This window comes from Trachypithecus francoisi, unplaced genomic scaffold, assembly GCF_009764315.1.
Source record: "Trachypithecus francoisi isolate TF-2019V2 unplaced genomic scaffold, Tfra_2.0 Lachesis_group3, whole genome shotgun sequence".
Lineage (NCBI taxonomy): Eukaryota > Metazoa > Chordata > Mammalia > Primates > Cercopithecidae > Trachypithecus > Trachypithecus francoisi.
The window spans coordinates 39,400,657-39,423,713 of record NW_022681468.1 but is presented as its reverse complement, the minus strand read 5'-3'; the positions used below and the strand labels follow the sequence as shown (position 1 = coordinate 39,423,713).

The window sequence follows — 23,057 nt, the reverse complement described above, 5'->3', positions numbered from 1 at the left end:
CGCCTGTCGCCTGTAATCCCAGCACTTTGGGAGGCCGAGGTGGGTAGATCACGTGAGGTCAGGAGTGAGCCGGGTGGATCACCTGAGGTCAGGAATTCAAGACCATCCGGCTAACATGGTGAAACCTCATTTCTACAAAAAAAATACAAAAAATTAGCTGGGCGTGGTGGCGCACGCCTGTAATCCCAGCTACTCCAGAGGCTGAGGCAGGAGAATCACTTGAACCCAGGAGGTGGAGGTTGCGGTGAGCTGAGATCACGCCTTTCCATTCTAGCTTGGACAACAAGAGCGAAACTCCATCTCAAAAAGAAAAAAAGGAATATGAAAATAAGTTGGTTTTAAATGTAATGTTTAATTTTTGTAACTTCTGTTATTATAATGTGTAGAAGTACTCCAAGTGAGATTCTTATAAATGAATTTCATTATTTATTTCAATATGAAACCTACAAAATTCTGAATGGAAGGACAGACATTCTAGAAATAATACATGCCTAACATAATTTCATCTGGCTCTGCACTTCATATAAAAATTAACCATAACTTCTTACATGATTTAATAACTAAAATATAGATTCTATACTCTTTATCGAAACCCCCAAAGGTCATTCTTTGGGTTCAGGAAATCAGAGTCAACTGCCTGGAAAAGTGCACAGTAAAATAATAAAATTAACAAAAGCAAGAATAATATCTCTTTTCCTGTCATGTACTATTTTGGCAGTATATATTTATGAAATAGTTGATGGGTCTAAGGCACAAGACCTATATATTTCTGAAGTATTGTGCAAGCAGTAAGAAGAATAGAAGTGTCCATGTAGCTTAGCAAGGATTATATTCCCTTTTTGTAGGTATTTGAGATCTTAAACTATTATCTAAGAAACTGGTAAAGTTCTTAAATAAAGGTAGAACCTGAGTAATATTAACTGTTTTGCATCGTAAAGTAGTAAAACTGTGGCATTTGCAAATCTCAAAAATTACCAAGAATGATGCAGTTGTGATGCTGGATGGTAGGCTCATCTACTGTCTAGGTAAGTGATTATTTCCTGTAGCAAACTGTGGGATCCCTGTTAGGTACGGCATGTTATATTATTAGGTTCATTTATTCAATTATGCATTTATTTTGTGCTTTTTGTATGCCTGCTTTTTGTATGCCTGCAATAGTGGTAGTTACTAAGGCAACAAAATGAATAGGTTTATGTTTATGTCCTTGTTCCAGATTTACAGGGGAGACAGATACACACAAAAACATACAGTTTGCTAAATGCAATGATTGAGATACCTCTGAGAGTTAAATTTCTGAAAAATTTAATTCCTGAAAGCCAAAGGTTGACTGTACCACTTCTGTGTGGAGTGCCTATCAAGTGTTGGGACCAGGGATACTAATTATTAGCTCTCCACAGCCCATCTAATAGAATCTGTTTGAGGAATACACCCCTCGCTCTCTTGTGTATGTCATATAAACACTCCTAAACACACACACACACACACACACACACGCATGCACACACACACACACACACAGGGGCCCATGCAGAAACACATGCCCATTCACAGCTGTTCTTAACCCTGGACAACTAAACCTTTAGGCCGGGCTCTGCCAATGAAATTCCCTGTTTAGAGGTAGTGTAACCTGGTAGTGAGCTCTCCAACTCTGGAGTCTGACTAATCTGGATTCTGACTACTCCTTCACTGGTCATCTATAAGTGTACTTGCTCTATAGGATTGTTCTGGCGATTAAAAGAAATATTTCTAAGTATGTAGCACACTGCTCAGCACATGGTCTTAGTGTTAGAATTATTACAAGATAGGGACTCTAGTTTACATGGAGGTGAGACTAAGCTGTAAAATCTTGTAGACTGATGCTGATATCTACAAGGTGGCCTCTGAGCAAGAGATAAGTCACTTAGCAGAAAGGAGAGTATAGCAGAAACACCCAGACCCCACAGCCACAGAGAAATGGGTAAGAACTGCAGATTTCTCATTGCGGAAAGATCAGTTATACTTTCTGCTCTTCATCTCTTGGCAATTCCATTATATTCTTTCAGTAATCTTTCTTTTCATTTGAGCTAATTTGTCTAGGTTTTTACTCCTTACAACCAGTATCCTTGACTAACACCGTTCTCAAAATATATTTACTGGTTTTTTTTTATAGAGTTTAGAGGAGATAATCATACACAAGTTATGTTCTATGTAGTACTAACTTCTGAGCTCCAATATTCTTTATGAATTATGTATTCTGGTCTAACCCAGCAGGTAGCATTATCAGGCATAAGTAATATTCTATTCTTCCTCTTCTTATCCTTTTCTGGTTTCTGTGGTATATCTACCTCTTATCTCCAATATGGCAAGGAAAAGAAATAATTTGTTGGTACACAAAGAAAATGCATCCTTTAGAGCCAAAATGTAACATAATCTGGTTATGTTGTATATGTTGTTTCCTATGCATTGAAGCCTAAGAAGAGCATTTTGGGTCATATCACTGATTCATTCCATTCACTACTCTGATTAACAGTGATTCTCAGTGACTTTGTAGGACATATGGTTGCCATCCATGACATCAAGGCCTGAATATTCATATTTTCCCCCAGACATATCATCTCAGACTTTCATATTCTGTTGTGATAATTAGTTCTGTAAGAATTTTACATTTGGTATAAAACTATGTTTTATTTTGCATGATCTTAAACTGCTTTCTTTTTTTTTTTTTTTTTATTTGAGACAGAGCCTTGCTCTGTCGCCCAGGCTGGAGTGCAGTGGTGCAATCTTGGCTCACTGCAAGCTCCACCTCCCGGGTTCATGCCATTCTCCTGCCTCAGCCTCCCGAGTAGCTGGGACTACAGACACCTGCCACCACACCTGGCTAGTTTTTTGTTTTTTTTTTTTAAGTAGAGACGGGGCTTCACTATGTTAGCCAGGATGTTCTCAATCTCCTGACCTCGTGATCTGCCCACCTCGGCCTCCCAAAGTGCTTGGGATTACAGGCGTGAGCCACCGCGCCCAGCCTCTTAAACTACTTGCAATGAAAGGGTCCTAATTCTAAGATTTGAACCCCCATCCAAATATTTGGATTTTTGTAAGCTTTGAACATACTGCCTCTCAGCATTCATCTTTTTAGATAGAAGAGATTCATCCTATTGTCATTTGGGAGATCTCCACTCTCTTAAATAAAATGATTTGTCTTTATTAGACCATTCTTTTAGCTGCAGTGGTTGAACCACACAAATTTATACATAACACATCATGATTGTCCCTATTCATGTACATGTGTCCAACTTAGTGATCTGCTGAATTAACTTAAAAATGACTTCGTGTTCCCTCTAAAAGTTCTTTCTCTAATCTTAATCTTTTATAAATTTCACTGACAAGAATAATGTTAATTTTAATAATAATCAGGGCTACATAGAACATAACTTGTGTATAATTATTTCCTCTAAATCAATTTATTTCTGAAAACATAAAATATTTGTATTCATCTTATAATTCATTTTGGATACCATCAGTTATTACAACCCAAATTTTGAATCATATCCTCAAAAGTAGATACTTAAATTTTTGAGGTCTTCATGAGTAAACTGAAATTTTTTATCCCTAATTATGTCACTTAAGAAATTAAAGGAGGAAATATATTTAAAGATGGAAGCAAAATGTGTGTGCTTTAATGTTTAATAGTTAGAACTAAGTGTTTAAATAGATAATAGGAAGAGTGGTTTACAAGTTTAATAAACCTCTTTATAATAAATTTGCTCCTGGGTTTTCAGTTCTGAAGTAGGCTATTTTTCCTTCATGGAAAGCTTATTGTGTAATTTTACATAATTATTAGAAAATAGGACTGTCACAGGACAGCTGATTCTCATTCTCTGAGGGTATTATTAACTCTTAACCATGAACTTCAAAATAACTAAAATGCACCCTAAATGTGTCATACAAATAAATTAAATTTGAGATAAGCTGTCTTTAGCTATTTGTCTCACATGTCCATTTGAAGAGACCACCAAACAGACTTTGTGTGAGCAACATGGCTGTTTATTTCACCTGGGTGCAGGCGGGCTGAGGAGTGAAACTGAAAAAAAAGAGTCAGCAAAGGGTGGTGGATTATCATTAGTGCTTATAGGTTTTGGGATAGGCGGTGGAGTTTGGAGCAATGTTCTCCATTGATCCAGGGGGTGGATCTCACAAAGTACATTCTTCTCAAGGGTGGGGAGAATTATAAAGAACCTTCTTAAGCGTGGGGGAGATTACAAAGTACATTGATCAGTTAGGGTGGGGCAGAAGCAAATCACAATGATAGAATATCATCAGTTAAGACTATTTTCACTTCTTTTGTGGATCTTCAGTTGTTTCAGGCCATCTGGATGTATATGCACAGGTCACAGGCTTAGCTTGGGCTCAGACTCCTGACACTATTATTTTTCTTTCTTTGGGAATCCCAGTGTGAACCCAAAATGACAACTTGTGAAGTTGTTAAGCCACAATTCACATCCACTAATTGCTTTATATGGATATACATGATGATGCATGTTTGAAGTTCTTATCATTTATGTAATTTCCTAGATCTAGTACACGTTATAGAGAGAAATTTGTACCTTACCCATAGGTACTTCTCTAGAGCCCCTTCTTTTACCGTGCTATTTAAACTCACACCTGGAGTAACCACCCCACCTCTCCCTTTGTTATTCCATGAAGAGTCATTTTGATTCTCACTGAAACTATGATAATGGAGTAGAAATGGAATAGGACTAAATATTCTGGAATCAGAATGTCTGGGTTCAACTCCTGTCTCTGACTCCTAGCTAAGTGACCTTAAATAAGGTGCTTCACCTCAGCTATAAAATGGGAACAAGAGGCTGGCGTGGTGGCTCACGCCTGTAATCCCAGCACTTTGGGAGGCTGAGGCGGGCAGATCACCTGAGGTTGGGAGTTCGAGACCAGCCTGGCCAACATGGAGAAACTCTGTCTCTACTAGAAATGTAAGATTGGCTGGGCATGGTGGCACATGCCTGTAGTCCCAGCTACTTGGGAGGCTGAGGCAGGAGAATCGCTTGAACCCAGGAGGCAGAGGTTGCTGTGAGCTGAGATCACGCCGTTGCACTCCAACCTGGGCAGCAAGAGTGAAACTCCATCTCAAAAAAAAGGGAACAAGAAAGTACCTCATCACAACTTTGTGGATTAATTGAGATAATGCATTGGAAACATTTAGTATATGTAGTACCTCGCATACAGTTGGTTCTCAATAACTGTTAGCTCTTAATTCCAGTTGCTAATAGAGAGCTGGGACAAGGGGATATAAATGCAGTGGCTATGTTAGAAGCATCTTATAGCATGGCTCATTGAGAAAAGGTGAAGTAGTATATGGAAAAAAAAAAGAGTCTGGCCCTTCATCCCTGCCAGAATCTTTATGACCTCAGATGAATATAGGAGTATGGTAAAATGATCTGGAGCTATCAGGTAAGATGTTGTGGCCTATTGATAAATAACTGTCTGCAGGTTGAGACGCATGTTACATAGGGTAGAATTTTTTTTTTTTTTTTTTTAAACAGAGTCTGTCGCCAGGCTGGAGTGCAGTGGCACGATCTTAGCTCACTGCAACCTCCGCCTCCTGGGTCCAAGTGATTCTGCTGCCTCAGCCTCCCAAGTAGCTGGCACTACAGGCGCGCACCACCACATCCAGCTAATTTTTGTATTTTTAGTGGAAACGGGGTTTCACCATGCTGGCCAGGATGATCTCGATCTCTTGACCTCATGATCTGCCCGCCTTGGCCTTCCAAAGTGCTGTGATTACAGGCATGAGCCACCGCACCTGGCTTAGGGTAGAAAATTTTAAGTAACCTTCTAGACAAGGAAGTGGCAGAAGTCTTCCTTTGTAAATTCTAGTACAAGTTCTAAAGAAAGTTATGGTGATACTGTCTTTGTTTTAAGCTCAAATGAGAAATTATATGAGAAACATAATATCAAGTATCAAATGTGTACAAAGCATTGTCTTTTAAAGCAGTAACAAGACAAAGACTCCTTCCCACCTTATCAGACATCTCCTCCTTGCCCAGTTTGCTACATATATCTTCTTCCCTCTTCTCACTTGCATGCACTGTTAGTTAAAGTTTCATGCCTTTTGCCTCATAGTTCTTAATCTTCATTTATGGATATCCCCTCCTCTTCCCAGTTAAACCCAAAAGGGTAAAATATAGCCATTTTTTTTTTAGTAATACCTTTACACTATTTGTTTCAGCTATGCCACCAGAAGCTATATATTGTAAAGTATTAATTAGCTCTATTTCTAGAAATTTTACACAGCCCAAAAGGAAGGGAGAGTGAAGTGACCTATGTCAGATCATCAGCAGCAGTGACAGTAGCAGCTGTAGTTTGGCACATAAGACCGTACTCCACACCCCATCTTCTTTCTTCCACAATGGAAGCAGGGGCAGCTGGGGAAAAGATACATTCTGCAGTCTGAGATGGCAGCACAAGAGTTAAAAGATGGAAGTGTGATGGTAGGGTGACCATTGGAGCTACTGGTACCTTTTAGATCGGTGGAATTTATGATACTAGGGAGATTTGCTGCTGCAGTTCCTGTTTTAGTAGGCTAAGATATATGTCTCTTCTATCAGCAATTTGTACAGCACTTTAGCTATACAATACTAAATTAAGCTATACAGTGTTACACTAACTGCCCTCTTTCCTCATGTTCCACAGAAGTCTTAAGTGTTTTGTTTTTGCTTCCTTTAACATGACTCTGCATTTTCATTTTCTTCTCTTATGGTGTGGCCAGAATTTCTAGTTAATAATTCTTGTATCTTAGGGTATTAGGACTGACCTTTACCCTATAATGAAGAAACCCAATAGGTCTCCCTGATTTAATGTAATTGGATGATAATTTAGCAGAAAAATTACAAATAGCCTTAAATCCATTGTGAAACATCTCATTCGTAACTCCTCAGGTATGCTAATTACAGAGGCAGCTGTAAAATTCATCCAGAGAAAAAGGAATCCAGTGTACTACTAACTGACAGCTTCATCCCGCGAGATCCTGATGGCCTACCTACTTATTCTAGTTGTCTCTTTCAGGGATTCTCAAGGAATAAAAGGCCTTGAGATCCTCCCCACCGGCTATTTCTTTCAAGGGGCATGACATGTAGTGAAGGAATAAGAGTAACATAGGAGTGGAATTGTGATTTTTTTTTTTTAATAGGGCAATGGAGGAAAGTGAGCCTGGAGTTTAGCTCTTGGGTAAATTTGATGAAATTAAGCCTTGACTTCCTACTGCTTTCTGTTCCTATATTCTTGTTTCTTGCTAATTGAAGAGAAGCTGTTCTAGTATCTTTGAGATCCTTTGAGCCGGAAGGAGGTTCTAAGTTAGGAGAAAGTACTAACTTATTAAAAAAAAAAAAAATAGAACAAACAAAGAAACTCCCTCAAACGTCTAGCCATGAATTTATAGGGCCTTATGAATCATCAAAGAGACTGTTGGCAGTATCCCCTTTATCAGCAAGCTGTCTGTAGTCTGCAATCTCTTGACAAAGCAACTTTTATATATGTATAAGTTAAATGGCTAAATTTGTTTTAGAAACATTAAGAGTGGCTTCAGGGAGCCTTCTGTTTAGTAGCACGAAGCAAACAAACCTCTTTTGTCTTTTTTCTTTTGATACTGTCCTGCCTGCCTTATCCTGAACTTCTTAACTCACTAAGATATTACCTGTTTTCCATTAGCCATTCTTTTAACTCCCAACCCAGAGTTAAATCTGTCAGAATATCATTGAGATCAGTTAACCATGAGTTTATTTGCCTTTGCAAGACATGTCTGTTGCTAGTAAAAGCAGCAGGCACCTCATAAGAATGCTGCCCAGTCATTCCCAGAGTATGATATGCCAATTCTTAAGAATGTTGCTAACACTGCACTGTTTCATATGATTCAGTTTAGAATTTTTTATTCAATTGGTTGAAGGCTTCAAGTTGACAGTGATAATAGTTTTTCGAGTTGTCGCCTAAGTAGAGCAGTGATAGAATTCATATGACAGGCCATAGTTGCTCATTCGAGTTCAAGAAGAGATCTCTAGAGGCCACAGTGGCTGAAAAACAAAAGGAAAGTAGCCTAGATGTTCACTTTTTAATAGTATAATATATCTTTCCTCCCTATTTTAAGGGAAAAAAGATCTCTGTCATTAAATGTGGATATAAATATTTATGTCATCATTGTTGAAATTCCAAAGAATAGACCTTACACATTTCTGTGTTCATTTTAAATGGCTGTCTTTTGTGTCCAAGTTAAATTTAAAAAGCTCCCCCATCCCTCTAAAGGTCTCACTATAGCTAGTTAGCTTTCAGCCTTGAACTCCTTTTACTCTTGCCTCCTCTTTTAAAAAGTCTTAGATAGTTCTCTAAGAACCTAATCAGAGTCATACTTGACCATACACTGTTAAAGAAAATGTGTGTCCTAGAATTCCAGATAGTCTTTGTAGATAAAAATTAAACATACAAATCGCTTGCTATAATATGGGCAAAAGTGTTGCTGTTTTAGACAAGTAGCTGCTATTCTGTGTTTCAGTACAGAACAGGGTTTTGGTCAAATCAAGGTAGTGATGACAGAATGTCAGAACTTTACAGTAGCTAGGAGTCTCTAGTCTTCATTGTAGTCATTTGTTGAATATTTTGAAAAGGCTGCTCATTGTTTTATTATCTGTGGTAAACAGCATGAATTAGATATACTTTGGGCATAATAAAGTGCTCACTGAAATGGGGTCCTTTCATATGTTTTTCAGATAATATGATATTTTGGCGAACAATCTCTTCCTAGATCAAACTGTAGCTGGCCTCGAGAATTCTTCAGCAGAATCAACCCCAAAATAAAGAACTAACATTTTTTGAGAATTACTTTGTGTCAGCCATTGTGCTAAGCTTTCTACATGTAACATTTTATTTCATCCTTAAAATAACTTGATGAGTAAGATACTATTATCAGTCCCATTTTATAGATGAGTATGGTGCTAATATTAATGCCATTTTCCAGATGAAGAAACTGGGATGAAGTTAAATATAACTTCTTCAAGGTCACACAACTGGTAAGTGATAGAGGATTTGGACACCAGTTTTTTTATTCCAAAGCCCATACTCTCAGCCACTACATGCTACAGTCAAAGACTGCATGCATAGGCATTTGCCTTAGTATATTTTGCTTGATGTGCCTCTCTGCTCCAGCCTGCAGCAAGACTATGGGTTTCAGCGATCTCCCCTTTGCTGAGGGCAGATAAGAGTGTTACCTATCCTTAGCAAAGAGAATGAATGACCTTATAAAACAGGATTATTAACCAGAGGAATGTCACAGTCCATTTGGGCTGCTATGACAAAATACTATAAACTGGGTGGCCTATAAAAAACAACAATTTATTTCTTGCAGTTCTAAATAATGTTGGCACCAACAGATTCAGTGTCTGATGAGGGCCTGCTTCCCTATGGGTGATAACTTTTTGCTGTATCCTCACATGGTAGAAGGGGCAAACAAGTTCTCTGGGGTCTCCTGTGAAAGGTTATTAATCCCATTCATGAGGGTTTTGCCTGCTCTTATGACTTAATCACCTCTCAGAGACCTCCTGATACCATCACCTTGGGAAGTAGGGATTTCAGCATATGAATTTGAGAGGAAAATAAACATTCAGACCATAGCATGGAGATAGACTTGAAGATGGGTTCCTGAAATAATCAGTAATAACCATATTAATTGATGTTGAACTGGGTTAGTTTGTACCGATTCTTAATGTATAGTGTTAACTTATGTATGATTTTTACATATAAAACATTTTCTTGCTGGAAGGTTGGTACAGTGTATTCTTTTAGAGCCTTAAAGTCTTGATGGAAAGACAGGGCTCTCTTGATTAAACTGGCCATACTTAAATTTTTTTTTTAAATACAGATTCCAAAATGGCTGAACTAATTTACATTCCCACCAATAGTGTACAAAGGTTCCCTTTCCTCCACATCCTCGCCACCACTTGTTACTGTCTTTTTGGTAATAGCCATTCTAACAGGTGTGAGGTGATATCTCACTGCAGTTTTAATTTGCATTTCTCTCGTGATTAAAGAGCATTTTTTTCATATATATGTTGAACCATTGTTCTCTTCTTTTGAGAAATATCTGTTCAGATCCTTTGCCCATTTTTTAATTGGATTATTTGCTTTCTTGCTGTTGTTTGAGTTCCTTATTATTATAGGTATTAGCCCTTTGTTGGGTGTATGGCTTGCAAATATTTTTTTCCAGTTCATGGATTATCTCTTCACTCTTGTTTTCTTTGCTGTACAGAACCTTTTATTTTGATGCAATTCCATTTGTCTATTTTTGTTTTTGCTGCCCGTGCTTTTGGAGTTCTTTCCAAGAAATTGTTACCCAGACCACTGTCATGAAGCTTTTTCCCTGTTTTCTTCCTATAGTTGTATAGTTTCAGATCTTAGAGTCTTATAAACATTTTGAGTTGATTTTTGTATGTGGTATAATAAGATTCATTCCTCTGCATATCCAGTTTTCCCAATACTATTTATTGAAGAGATGAGCCTTTTTGCATTGTGTGTCAGCACCTTTGCCAAAAATCAATTGACCGTAAATACCTGGGTTTATTTCTGGGCTTTCAGTTCTGTTCCATTGGTCGATATGTCTGTTTTTATGCCAGTACCATGCTGTTTTGATTATAGTAGCTTTATATTTTCAAATCAAATGAGTCTGGTGCCTCCAGCTTTGCTCTTTTTGTTCAAGATTGCTTTGGCTATTTGGGTTTTTTAGTGAATTCATACATATGTTAGGATTGTTGTTTCTATTTCTGTGAAAAATGACATTCGAATTTTGATAGGGATTGTATTGAATCTGTAGATTGCTTTGGATAGTGATATGGTTAGACTTTGCATCCTTACCTAACTCTCATCTTGAATTGTAATTCCCATAATCCCCACATGTCAAGAGGCCTGGTGGATGTAGTTGAATCATGAGGGTGGTTTCCCCCATGCTGTTCTAATGATAGTGGGTTATCACGAGATATGATGGTTTTATCAGGGGCTCTTCCTTCTTTACTTGGCACTTCTCTTTACTGCCACCTTGTGTAGAAGGTGCCTTGCTTTCCCTTCACCTTCTTCCAGGATTATAGGTTTCCTGATGCCTCCCCAGCCGTGCTGAACTGTGAGTCAATTAAACCTTTTTCCTTTATAAATTACCCAGTCTTGGGCAGTTCTTGATAGCAGTGTGAAAATGGACTAATACAGATAATGTGGTCGTTTTAATAATATTAGTTCTTCCAATCCATGAACATGGTACATCTTTTTTTACTTATTTGTCTTTTTAATATCTTTTGTCAATATTTTATAAGTTTTCAGTGTATGGATTTTCACCTCCTCAGTTAAATTTCCTCCTGTTTCATTTTTTGGTGCTATTGTAAATGGGATGGTTTCCTTAATTTCCTTTTGGGATAGTTTGTTGTTAGTGTAGGGAAACACTATTGATTTTTGTACATTGATTTTATAACCAGCAACTTTACTGAATTTGTTCATCATTTCTGATAGTTAAATAAGCCAGTCACAGGAAGACAAATACTGTATAGTCTCAATTACATGTGATATCTAAAAATGTTGATCTCATAGAAACAGAGTAGAAAGGTGATAGCCAGTGTCTGCTGGGGTGGGGGGATTGTGTGGGAGGGGATGGGGAAAGGGGAGATGTTGATGAAAGGGTACACAGTTTCAGTTAAACTGTAGGAATAAGTTTTAGTGGTCTGTGGTACTGCATGGTTACCACAGTTAATGTATATTTCATAATTGCTAAAAGAATTTATTTTTAATGTTCTGATTACAAAAGAAGGAAAAGTTGGTGAAATAATGGATATGTTAATTAGCTTGATGTAATCTTTCTACAATGCATATACAAATATCAGAACACCACATTTTGAACCCCATAAAAATACATACACAATTATTAATTTTCAATTCAAAATAAATTAAAACAAATATGTAGGTTTCATAAAGTAGGATGCAGTATAAGTAATGAGTAAACACTAGGGTCTGATCTTGGCTGTTTTATTAACAATATTACCTTTGATAATTTATTTTAATCTCTCTTAGTCTATTTCCTCTGTAAAATGAAAGTTTGAATAAATCCTTGTTTCCCAAACTCTGAAAGATTACTAGAGATGATTTTAGGTGGGATATGAAATTACTGTAGGCAGTGCCTTGATAAAACATTAAACATTGAATCACATAGTGAGAAAGTTACTCCTTTTTCAATCTTTCTGATTACGTCAAAAAGAAAGTCTCAGTTTGGTATTAAGATATCTTTAATAGTTCTTTAACACGGGATAATTGTTTGGTTGTGGGGGTAGGGTTAGGGGTGAGGGTGAACAGGTACTGTGAATTTTATACTCCTCAAGAGTTTCCACGTAAGAGTCACACAGAACAATGAAAGTAAGAAAAAAAAAAGTTTTACAGAAGCGAAATTAATTCCATTTCTTAGAAGGAAAAAGTACAGAAATGCTTTTTTGCTCTTTCTGTTGACCTCGTTTCCCTTGAACTTGGAATGAAATCAATGTGTTATCCAACTGGCAAGTTTGGGAGGAGGAACCAAACATGTGAGGAATAGCCCTTTCCGACTTTTCTCACGGTGTGGCCCATACTTAAGGCACTTCTTTTCCACCATGTAATAGGCTTTGGTTGACAAACTGTGCTTAGGACAGGATGGTAACTATTAGAAAGTCCATGAAGCCATAAATCCAGTTTCTACAATTCATTGATATTGGTTATCAAGCTGATATTTTGATTGTCATTTTATTTCTCTCTCTGTTTTTCAGTTGGTTTCAGACTCTTAGGAAATGTAAGAGGAAAAGCAATTATTACCCTTTAAAACCTCACTAATAATCTCCCTTTTTAACAGAAGTCCAGTTTGGGCTTAGAGTTTTCCATAAGCAATGGTATTCATACAGAATTTCATAACATGGTTTTGTTTTCAGTGAATTTATATTTATGGTTAACATCTATAAAGGAAACTCATTTAAGTTTTAAAAATGAATTGGCTTTTAAAATATTAATAATACATATGGTACATGGATGTAAAAATCATAAAGATGGTACACAAATGACTAAAATTTAGAAAATACTGAACAAGATTATTTCTTTTTTTTTTTTTTTTTTGAGACGGAGTCTCGCTCTGTCTCCCGGACTGGAGTGCAGTGGCCAGATCTCAGCTCACTGCAAGCTCCGCCTCCCGGGTTTACGCCATTCTCCTGCCTCAGCCTCCTGAGTAGCTGGGACTACAGGCGCCCGCCACCTCGCCCGGCTCGTTTTTGTATTTTTAGTAGAGATGGGGTTTCACCGTGTTGGCCAGGATGATCTCGATCTCCTGACCTCGTGATCCGCCCGCCTCGGCCTCCCAAAGTGCTGGGATTACAGGCTTGAGCCACCGCGCCCGGCCAAGATTATTTCTAAGATTTCTTTTAGATTAAAATTCTTTTGCATGTATATTTGAATAGAATATAAAATGTTATATGGTAAACCAAGTAAAAGAAGGGCTTTCTAACATAGCATGCACTATGTTATTTTCTTTCATTTTGAAATATGTTGTTATTGAAGAAGTTAAGCTTTCATTCTATGCCAATTTTCTTCTGTAAGTGTAAATATCTTTTTCTTAGTAGTTTACTAGACAGTAGAGTGTATCTTTTTTATAACATATTTGTTGGTGATGATGTCTTTTTTAATTCATCTATTTTTCTTTCATTGAATGCAGTCTAGTCTGGATAAGAGTTTTTTGAACTGGAAATCTTGAGTAGTTATTACTTAGAGGTGAAGAATCACTGTATATGCTTCCTAGCACAGTGTGCAGCACATAATAGTTGTTTTAGCTCGTTTTGCATTGCTATAAAGTAATACTAAAGGCTGAGTAATTTTTAACAACAAAAGATTTATTTGGCTCATGGCTCTACAGGCTGTGTAAGAAGCATGATGCCAGCATCTGCCTCTGGTGATGGCTTCTGAAAGCTTCCACTCATGGCAGACAGTGAAGGGGGCGGGGACAGGCATTGCATGGCAAGAGAGGAGGGAAGAGAGACAGGGGTGAGGAAGATGCTGAGCTATTTTTAACAATCAGTTCTGCTGAGAACTAATAGAGCAAGAACTCACTCATTACCTCTAGAACAGCACCAAGTCATTCATGAGGGATCTGCCCCTATAACCCAAACACCTCCCACCAGGACCAGGCCCCACGTCCCACCTCCAACACTGGGAATCTAATTTCTACATGAGATTAGGAGGGGGAAAATATCCAAACTGTAACAGTAATGTTCACTAAATATTTAAACAAGTGAATGAATAAATGAATGAATAAAGAATAAAAAAAAACTGAGTTCTCTGTCTTGAATATGTGGGCAGTTTTTGTTTCTTTCTGAAAGCTGTTAATGGAGCAATCTGTAAGGAAGCTGAGGCCTTGGGTTAATCAGAGGATAACACTTTCATATAAGTAAAATTTGGAGCTAGTTACACTGAACATGTAGAATAACCTTGTTAGGAAGAAATTGGAAAAGGAAGGCAGCCCTACTAATTTTGCTTTTGCTTATAGGAAGCTGAATTTATGGTCATATATAAGAGATTAGGGTTTTCCTTCCTGTCTCTCTTTTTTATAACAAAAAAATTCTCCTTCTTGGATCTTTCATTCTTCTTTTTCTTACATGCATGTACTATATTTCTGATCATCTTCACCTCAAGGAAAGCACCCCAGTTTTCCTTACCTTAGGGGAGACCATTATAGCTTAATTTAAAATGCAGCTAATTATTTACTCTTATACTCTTAATTATAGTTTCTTGTCTGATAAAGGTGCCCAACTCTCAACTGGCACCCTAGATGAACTGCAGTACTGATGGTGAATTTTTTTACTACCATTTATTCAGGCAACAAATGTCATGTTTCAAAGGTTTTGTTCTAAGAATCCTAAAATGAGTTTTACATATCAGAAGGAGAGAATATTAAGTAGAGGTTATTAGCCAAATTGACTTTCTAATAACCATGTAGTTGGCTTGATTGATGACTATATTATATTCCCAGATCATTTCTTTTATTTTAAACATTTTGCATATATACAGGAAAACAGAATTTGAAGACTGTGTTTTGTTCTGGTGAATACATTTTAAACATATTCTAGGTTTATTCTTTACAAGTACATTATTTCTTTAATGGTACAGTGATTTTTATTCCAATTCATTATAGTCAGAGACATCGAAACTGGAATTATTTTGTATGTTCAGGTTAATATTTTTTGTTATCAAAAATTTAACTCAGTAGTACATTTTGTGATAGCAAAATATTTCTGGTATCTTAGGGTCTTGTAGTTACTACTACGTGGTCTTTAATATGTAAAATAAACTGTAGGGGTGCTGGCTCTCACATTTTGGGTTATACTTATTGGATTATAAAGGTGATAGAATATCAGTAACATTAATTTATGGAAATTTAATTCTGAAAGTAATCATAATCTGTAAAAATTAGCATCTAGGCTCTGTTTGAACTTTAGAGTTCAAAGTAAAAAGCAGTACACATTCTATTATCATATTTGCAAATATAGTTTTTTTGTTGTGGTGGTGGTGGTGGTGGTGGTGGTGTTTTTGTTTTTGAGACGGAGTTTCGCTCTTACTGCCCAGTCTGGAGTGCAATGGCATGATCTCGGCTCACTGCAACCTCTGCCTCCCGGATTCAAGCAATTCTCCTGCCTCAGTCTCCCGAGTAATTGGGATTACAGGCATGTGCCACCACGCCTGGCTGATTTTTGTATTTTTAGTAGAGGCAGAGTTTCTCCACGTTGGTCAGGCTGGTCTCAAACTTCTGACCTCAGGTGATCCTCCTGCCTCGGCCTCCCAAAGTGCTGGGATTACAGGCATGAGCCACTGCGCCTGGTGAAAATATAGGTGTTTTTTTTTTTTTAATTTTTGAAAAAATTTTGTGGGTACATAGTAGGTGTATATATGGGGTACATGAAATATTTTGATTCAGGCATACAATGCATAATAATCACATCAGGGTACATGGGGTATCCATCACCTCAAGCATTTATCCTTTAAGTTACAAGCAATCCAGGTATAGACTTTTACTTGTTTTAAAATGTATAGTTAAATTGTCATTGACTGTAGTCACCCTGCTGTGCTGTGAAATGCTAGGTCTTATTTTTTCAACTTTTTGTACCCATTAACCATCCCAACTTACCCCCCACCTCCCACTACCTTTTCCAGTCTCTGGTCACTGTCATTCTACACTCTATCTCCATGATTTCAATTGTATTAATTTTTAGCTCCCACAAATAAGTGAGAACATGTCAAGTTTGTCTTTCTGTGCCTGGCTGTTTTCATTTATCACAATGACCTCCAGTTCCATCCATGTTGTTGCAGATGACAGGATCTCATTCTTTTTTATGACTGAATAGTACTCCATTGTGTATATTTGCCATATTTTCTTTGTTTATATATTTGGACACTTAGGTTGCTTTCAAATCTTGGCTATTGTGAACAGTGCTGCAGTAAACATGGGAGTTCAGGTATCTCTTTGATGTACCGACTTCCTTTCTTTTGGATATATACCCAGCAGTGGGATTGCTGGATCATATGGTAGCTCAATTTTTAGCTTTTTGAGGAATGTTCAAACTGTTCTCCATAGTGGTTGTACTAATTTACATTCCCACCAACAGTATATGAGGGTTCCCTTTTCTGCACATACTTGTCAGCATGTGTTGTTGCCTGAATTTTGCCATTTTTTCTGGGGTTAAATGATACCTTGTTGTAGTTTTTAAAATTTGCATTTCTCTGATGATCATTGATGCTGAGCACCTCTTCATATACCTGTTTGCCATTTGTATGTCTTCTTTTGAGAAATGTCTATTCAAATCTTTTGCCCATTTTTGATTGGATTATTAATTTTTTCCTGTAGAGTTGTTTGAGCTTCTTTTATATTCTGGTTATTCATCCCCGGTCACATGGGTAGTTTGCAAATATTTTCTGCCATTCTGTGGGTTGTCTCTTCATTTTGTTGATTGTTTTCTTTGCTGTGCAGACTTGAGTTGGTCCCATTTGTCCATTTTTGCTTTGTTGCCTGTGTTTATGGAGTATTATTCAAGAAATCTTTACCCACTCCAATGTCCTGGAGATTTCCCCAATGTTTCGTAGTTTGAGGTCTTAGATTTAAGTCTTTAATCCATTTTGATTTGATTTGTGTATATGGTGAGAGATGGGGCCTAGTTTCATTCCTGGGCATATGGATATCCAGTGTTCCCAGCATCATTTATTGAAGAGAGTTTCCTTTCCCCAATGTATGTTCTTGGCACCTTTGTTGAAAATGAGTGAATGCCAATATCAATGTATAGATTTGTTTCTGGGTTCTCATTTTCATTCCATTGGTCTATGTGTCTGTTTCTATGCTAGTGCCATGCTGTTTTGGTTACTATAGCTCCATGATTTTATGCTAGTGCCATGCTGTTTTGGTTACTATAGCTCCATAGGGTAATTTGAAGTCAGGTAATATGATTCCTCTGGTTTTGTGCTTTCTGCTTAGGACAGCTTTGGTTATCCTGTGTCTTTTGTGGTTCCATGTAAATGTTATTTATTTATTTATTTATTTAGTAGCCACAGAGTCTCATTATCTTTGCAAGGTTGGTCTCAAACCCTTGGCCTCAAGCCATCCTCCCGGTTTGGTCTTCCAAAGTGTTAGGATTATAGGCGTAAGCCACCACATCCCCATTTAAGTTTTAGGATTTTTTTTCTATGTCTGTGAAAAACTCATTGGTATTTTCATAGGGATTGCATTTAATCTGTAGATTACTTTGGACAGTATGGGCATTTTAAAAATAGTGATTCTTGCAGTCTGTGAACGTGGAATACCTTTCCATTTTTTGGTGTCCTCTCCAATTTCTTTCATCAGTGTTTTATAGTTTTCATTGTAGAGATCTTTCACATCTTTGGTTAAGTTAATTCCTAGGTATTTAACTTTATTTGTAACTATTGCACATTGGATTATGTTTTGGATTTCTTTTTCAGGTTGTTCACTGTTGACATATAGAATTGCTACTGGTTTTTATATGTTGATTTTGTATCCTGCAACTTTACTGAATTTTTCAATTCTAAATTTTTTTGGTAGAATCTTTAGGTTTTTGCAAATGTAGTGTCATATCATGTACAAACAATGAGAATTTGATTTCTTTCTTTTCATTTTGGACACCCTTTATTTCTTTCTCTTGTCTGATTGCTCTAGCTAGAACGTCCAGTACTATGTTGAATAACAGTGGTGACAGAGAGCATCTTTGTTGTGTTCCAGATCTTAGAGAAATGGTTTTCAGCTTTTCCCCACTCAGTGTGATATTAGCTGTGGATCTATGTATATGGCTTTTATTATGTTGAGATACGTTGCTTTTATACTCAGTTTTTTAAGGGTTTTTATCATGAAGGATGTTGAATTTTGTCAAATGCTTTTTCTGCATCAATTGAAATGATCACATGGCTTTTGTTCTTCATTCTGTTGATATGATGTGTGTCATTGATTGATTTGCATATGCCCAGCCATCCTTGCATCTCTGGGATAAATCCCATTTGGTTATGAATGATTGTTTCAATTTCATTTATTTCTACTCTGATCTTTATTCTTCACTTTTACTAATTTTGGGTTTGATTTGCTCTAGTTTTCTGGTTAAGCTGCATTATTAGGTCATTTATTTGAAGTTTTTCTGCTTTTTTGATGTAGACACTTAACTGCTATAAACTTCTCTGTCAGTACTGCTTTCACTGTATCCCATAGGTCTTGGTATGTTGTGTTTCCATGATCATTTGTTTCAAGAAATTTTTAAAATTTCCTTCTTAATTTCTTCATTGATCCACTGGTATTTAAGGAGCATGTTGTTTAATTTCCATGTGTTTGTATAGTTTCCAAAATTTCTCTTGTTATTGATTTCTTGTTTTATTTCATTGTGATCTGAGAAGATACTTGAGGCTGGGTGCAGTGACACATACCTGTGGTCCTGACTACTCAGGAGGCTGAGGTGGGAGGATCACTTGAGCCTGGGAGGCAGAGGCTGCAGTGAGCTGAGGTCACACCACTGTACTCCAGCCTGGGCAAGAGTGAGACCCTGTCTCAAAAAAAAAAAAAAAAAAAAAAAAAAACTTGATAGTATTTCAGTTTTGTGAATGTTTTAAGACTTGTTTTGTGACCTAATTTATGGTCTTTGTCATACTATCTATGTGCTGAGGAGAAGAATGTGTATTCTGCAGCCATTGGATGAAATGTTCTATAAGTATTTATTAGGTCCATTTGGTTTGTGGTACAGATTAAGTCTGATGTTTCTTTGTTGATTTTCTGTCTGTCCAATTCTGAAAGTGGGATGTTGAAATCTCCAGCTATTACTCTATTGGTGTCTACCTCTCTCGTTAGCTGTAATAATATTTGCTTTATGTATCTGCGTGCTCCAATGTTGAGTACATATATATTTACAATTATTATATCCTCTTGATGAATTGATACCTTTACATTAAATAATGACCTTCTTTGTCCCTTTTTGTAGTTTTTTTCTTGAAATCTATTTTGTCTGTTATAGGTATAGCCACTGGTGCTCTTTTTTGGTTTTCATTGGCATGAAATATCTTTTTCCATCCCTTTATTTTTACTCCACGTGTCTTTATAGGTGAAGTATGTTTCTTGTAGATAACAGGTCATTGAATTTTGTGTTTCTTATCTATTCAGCCACTCTATGTCTTTTGATTAGAGAATTCAGCTTGTTTACATTCAGTGTTGTTATTAATAAGTAAGGTCTTACTCCTGCCATTTTGTTATTTGTTTTCTGGTTGTTTTGTGGTCCTCTCTTCCTTCTTTCCTTCCTTTCTATTTTCCTTTTAGTGAAGGTGATTTTCTCTGGTGGTATGTTTTAATTTCTTGCTTTTTATTTTTTGTGTATTCATTGTATGTTTTTTGATTTAAGGTTATGAGGCTTGCAAATAACTTATAGCTCGTTATTTTAAACTGATGACAATTTGGCACTGATTGGGTAAACAAACATGCAGTCGAAAAGAAGTCTAATAAATACTCTGTACTTTGTCCCCCCAACTTTTTAACTTTCTGTTATTTCTATTTATATCTTACGGTACCAAGTATGTCTTGAAAAGTTGCTGTAGTTATTTTTGATTGGTTCATCTTTTAGTCTTTGACTTCAGATAGCAATAGGTTACATATCACAATTACAGTGTTATAATATTATGTGGTTTTTTTGTGTACTTAGTATTACCAGTGAGTTTTGTACCTTCAGATCATTTTTTAATTGCCCATTAACATCTTTTTTCTTTAAAATTAAAGTATTCCCTTTAGCATTTCTTGTAGAACAGGTCTGATGTTGATGAAATGTCTCATTTTTTGGTTTGTCTGGGAAAGTCTTTATTTCTTCTTAAAGTTTGAAGGATGTTTTCACTGGATATACTATTCTAGGGTAAAAGGTCTTTTTCCCTCAGTAGTTTATGTCATACCACTCTCTTCTGGCCTGTAATGTTTCCACTGAAAAGTCTGCCGTCAGACATATTGGAGCTCCATGGTATGTTTTTATTTATTTATTTATTTATTTATTTATTTATTTATTTTGCTGCTTTTAGGATCCTTTCTTCATCCTTGACCTTTGGAAGTTTGGTTGTTAAATGCCTTGAATGGTAGTCTTCTTTGGGTTAAATCTGGTTGTTGTATAACTTTCTTGTACTTGAATATTGATATCTTTATCTAGAATTGGGATGTTCTCTGTTAATAACTCTTTGAATAAACGTTCTGTTCCTATCTCTCTCTGCCTCCTCCTTAACGCCAATAACTGTTAGATTTGCCCTTTTGAAACTATTATTTAGATCTTATAGGCATGCTTCATTGTTTTTCATTCTTTTTTCTTTTGTCTCTGTTGACAGTGTATTTTCAAATAGCCTGTTTTTAAGCTTACTAATTCTTTCTTCTGCTTGTTGACTTTTATTAAGAAACTCAGTATGTCAGTTGCATTTTTCAACTCCAGAATTTCTGCTTGATTCCTTTTGATTGTTTCAACCTCTTTATTAACTTTATCTGATAGGATTCTGAATTCCTTCTTTGTGTTATCTTGAACTTCTTTGCATTTCCTCAAAATAGCTCTCTTGAATTATCTGTCTGAAAGGTCACATATCTCTCTGTCTCCTCAGGATTTCTGGTCCCTGGTCTCTTATTTAGTTTGTTTCTTAAGGTCATGTTTTCCTGGATGGTCTTGATGCTTGTGGATGTTCATTGGTGTCTGGGCATTGAAAGTATTTATTGTACTCTTCACAATCTGGCCTTTTTTGTACCTGTCTTTGGAAGGCTTTCCAGGTATTTGAAGGGAATTGGGTGTTGTGATCCGATTTTGGTCGTTGGAGCCATATCTACATTTGGGGGCACCCCACGCCCAATAATGCTGTGGTTCTTACAGACTTGCAGAGGTACTACCTTGGTGGTCTTAGATAAGGTCTAGAAGAATTCTCTGGATTACCAGGCAGAGACTCTTATTCTCTTCCCTTACGTTGTCCCAGACAAATGGAGTCTCTGATTCTGTGCTCCAAGCCTCTTGTAACTGGGGGAGTGGTGACACAAGCACTTCTGTGGCTGTCACCACTAGAACTGCACTAGGTCAGACCTGAAACCAGCATAGCGCTGGATCTCACCCAAGGCCCATTGTAAGCACTACCTGGCTACCTCTTGTGTTGGCCCAAAGTTCTAGGGCTCTACAATGAGCAGGTGGCAAAGCCAGTTAGGCTTTTATCCGTCGCTTTAGGACAGCGAGTTCCCCTGGGCCCCTGGCAGGTCCAGAGATGCCATCTGGGAACCAGCATCTGGAGTTGGTAACCTTAGAACCCTACCTGGTCCTCTGTTCTACTGCAGCTGAGCTGCCACCCAAACCACAAGACAAAGTGCTTCCCACTTTTCACTCCTCTTTTCATAGGCAAAAGAGTCTGTCTCTGTGGCCACTGCAGGCCCACAGGGATTATTGCCAGGCTATTGCTCATATTCACTTAAGGCCCAAGGGCTCTTCAGTCAGCTTGTGGTGAATGCTGCCAGGCCTGGGACTTGCCCTTCAGGGCATTGGGTTCCCCTCTGGCCCAGGCATGTCCAGGAATGCCCTACAAGAGCCAAGGCCTGGAATCAGGGACCCCCAAGAGCCCACTTGGTGCTCTGTTCCATTGTGGCTGAGCTGGTATCCAAGTTGCAAGATAAAGTCCTCTTTACTCTTCCCTCTCCACTGCTCAAGTGGAAGGAAGGAGTCTCTTTTGGAGCTGTGAGCTGTGCTGTCTTAGATTAGGGAAAGGGTGGCATAAGCACTGCCTTAGCCACCTCAGCTGGTGTCTCACTAGGTTACATGCCCCGTAGGTCTAATGGCTTTCGAGCCCAGCCCAGCACTAAAACTTGCCTAGAAATTGCAGTTCCTGTGTCCTAGACTGCTTTTCAAGTTTGTTTAGGGCCCCAGGACACTTTAGCCTATAGTGGTAAGGCTTGTTGAAACACAGGCTCCGACCACTGGGATGGACATTTCTCCTCTGGCGAGGGCACATCTAAATTCTCCCTCCATGGGCATTGGCTGAGTTCTTTGCTAATGGCCTGGGTGTTGCCTGCCAGTTGGCCTGGTGTTGCTTTCTGCTGTGACATGGCAACACTGAGTTCCAGTGCAAAGTCCCACAATCACTGCACTCTCCCTTCCCCAAGCACACAGATTCTTTGCACCACATGGCCACTGCATGGGGATGGGGAAGGGGTGGCATAGACAATCCAAAACTGTCTTTCCTACTCTCTTCAGTGCTTCTTTCAGCAATACGAAGTTAAAACCAGGTACTGTGATCACTCACCTGATTTTTGGTTCTTGTGAAGATGCTTTTTTGTGTAGATAGTTGTTAAATTTGGTGTTCTGTGGTGGGGGCAGCGATTGGTTGAGGCTTCTATTCAGCCATCTTGCTTCATCTCCCTACAATAGATTAAAAAAAAAAAAAAAGACTTTAGAGCCGGGCGCGGTGGCTCAAGCCTGTAATCCCAGCACTTTAGGAGGCCGAGACGGGCGGATCACGAG

General features: G+C 37.7%; 1 protein-coding gene and 1 long non-coding RNA gene across 11 annotated transcripts in view; one reads left to right on the top strand and one right to left on the bottom strand.

The window, feature by feature from the left end:
* The window catches only part of FUT8 (fucosyltransferase 8), a 327,631-nt gene that overhangs the window by 282,538 nt on the left and 22,036 nt on the right, over positions 1–23,057 (top strand). The window lies entirely within an intron of this gene.
* On the bottom strand, positions 3,416–21,184 carry LOC117069463. The gene is made up of 3 exons (XR_004431556.1): positions 21,051–21,184; positions 9,367–9,375; positions 3,416–3,425 (listed from the first exon to the last, which is right to left on the bottom strand). It is a non-coding gene; the product is annotated as an uncharacterized LOC117069463 (long non-coding RNA).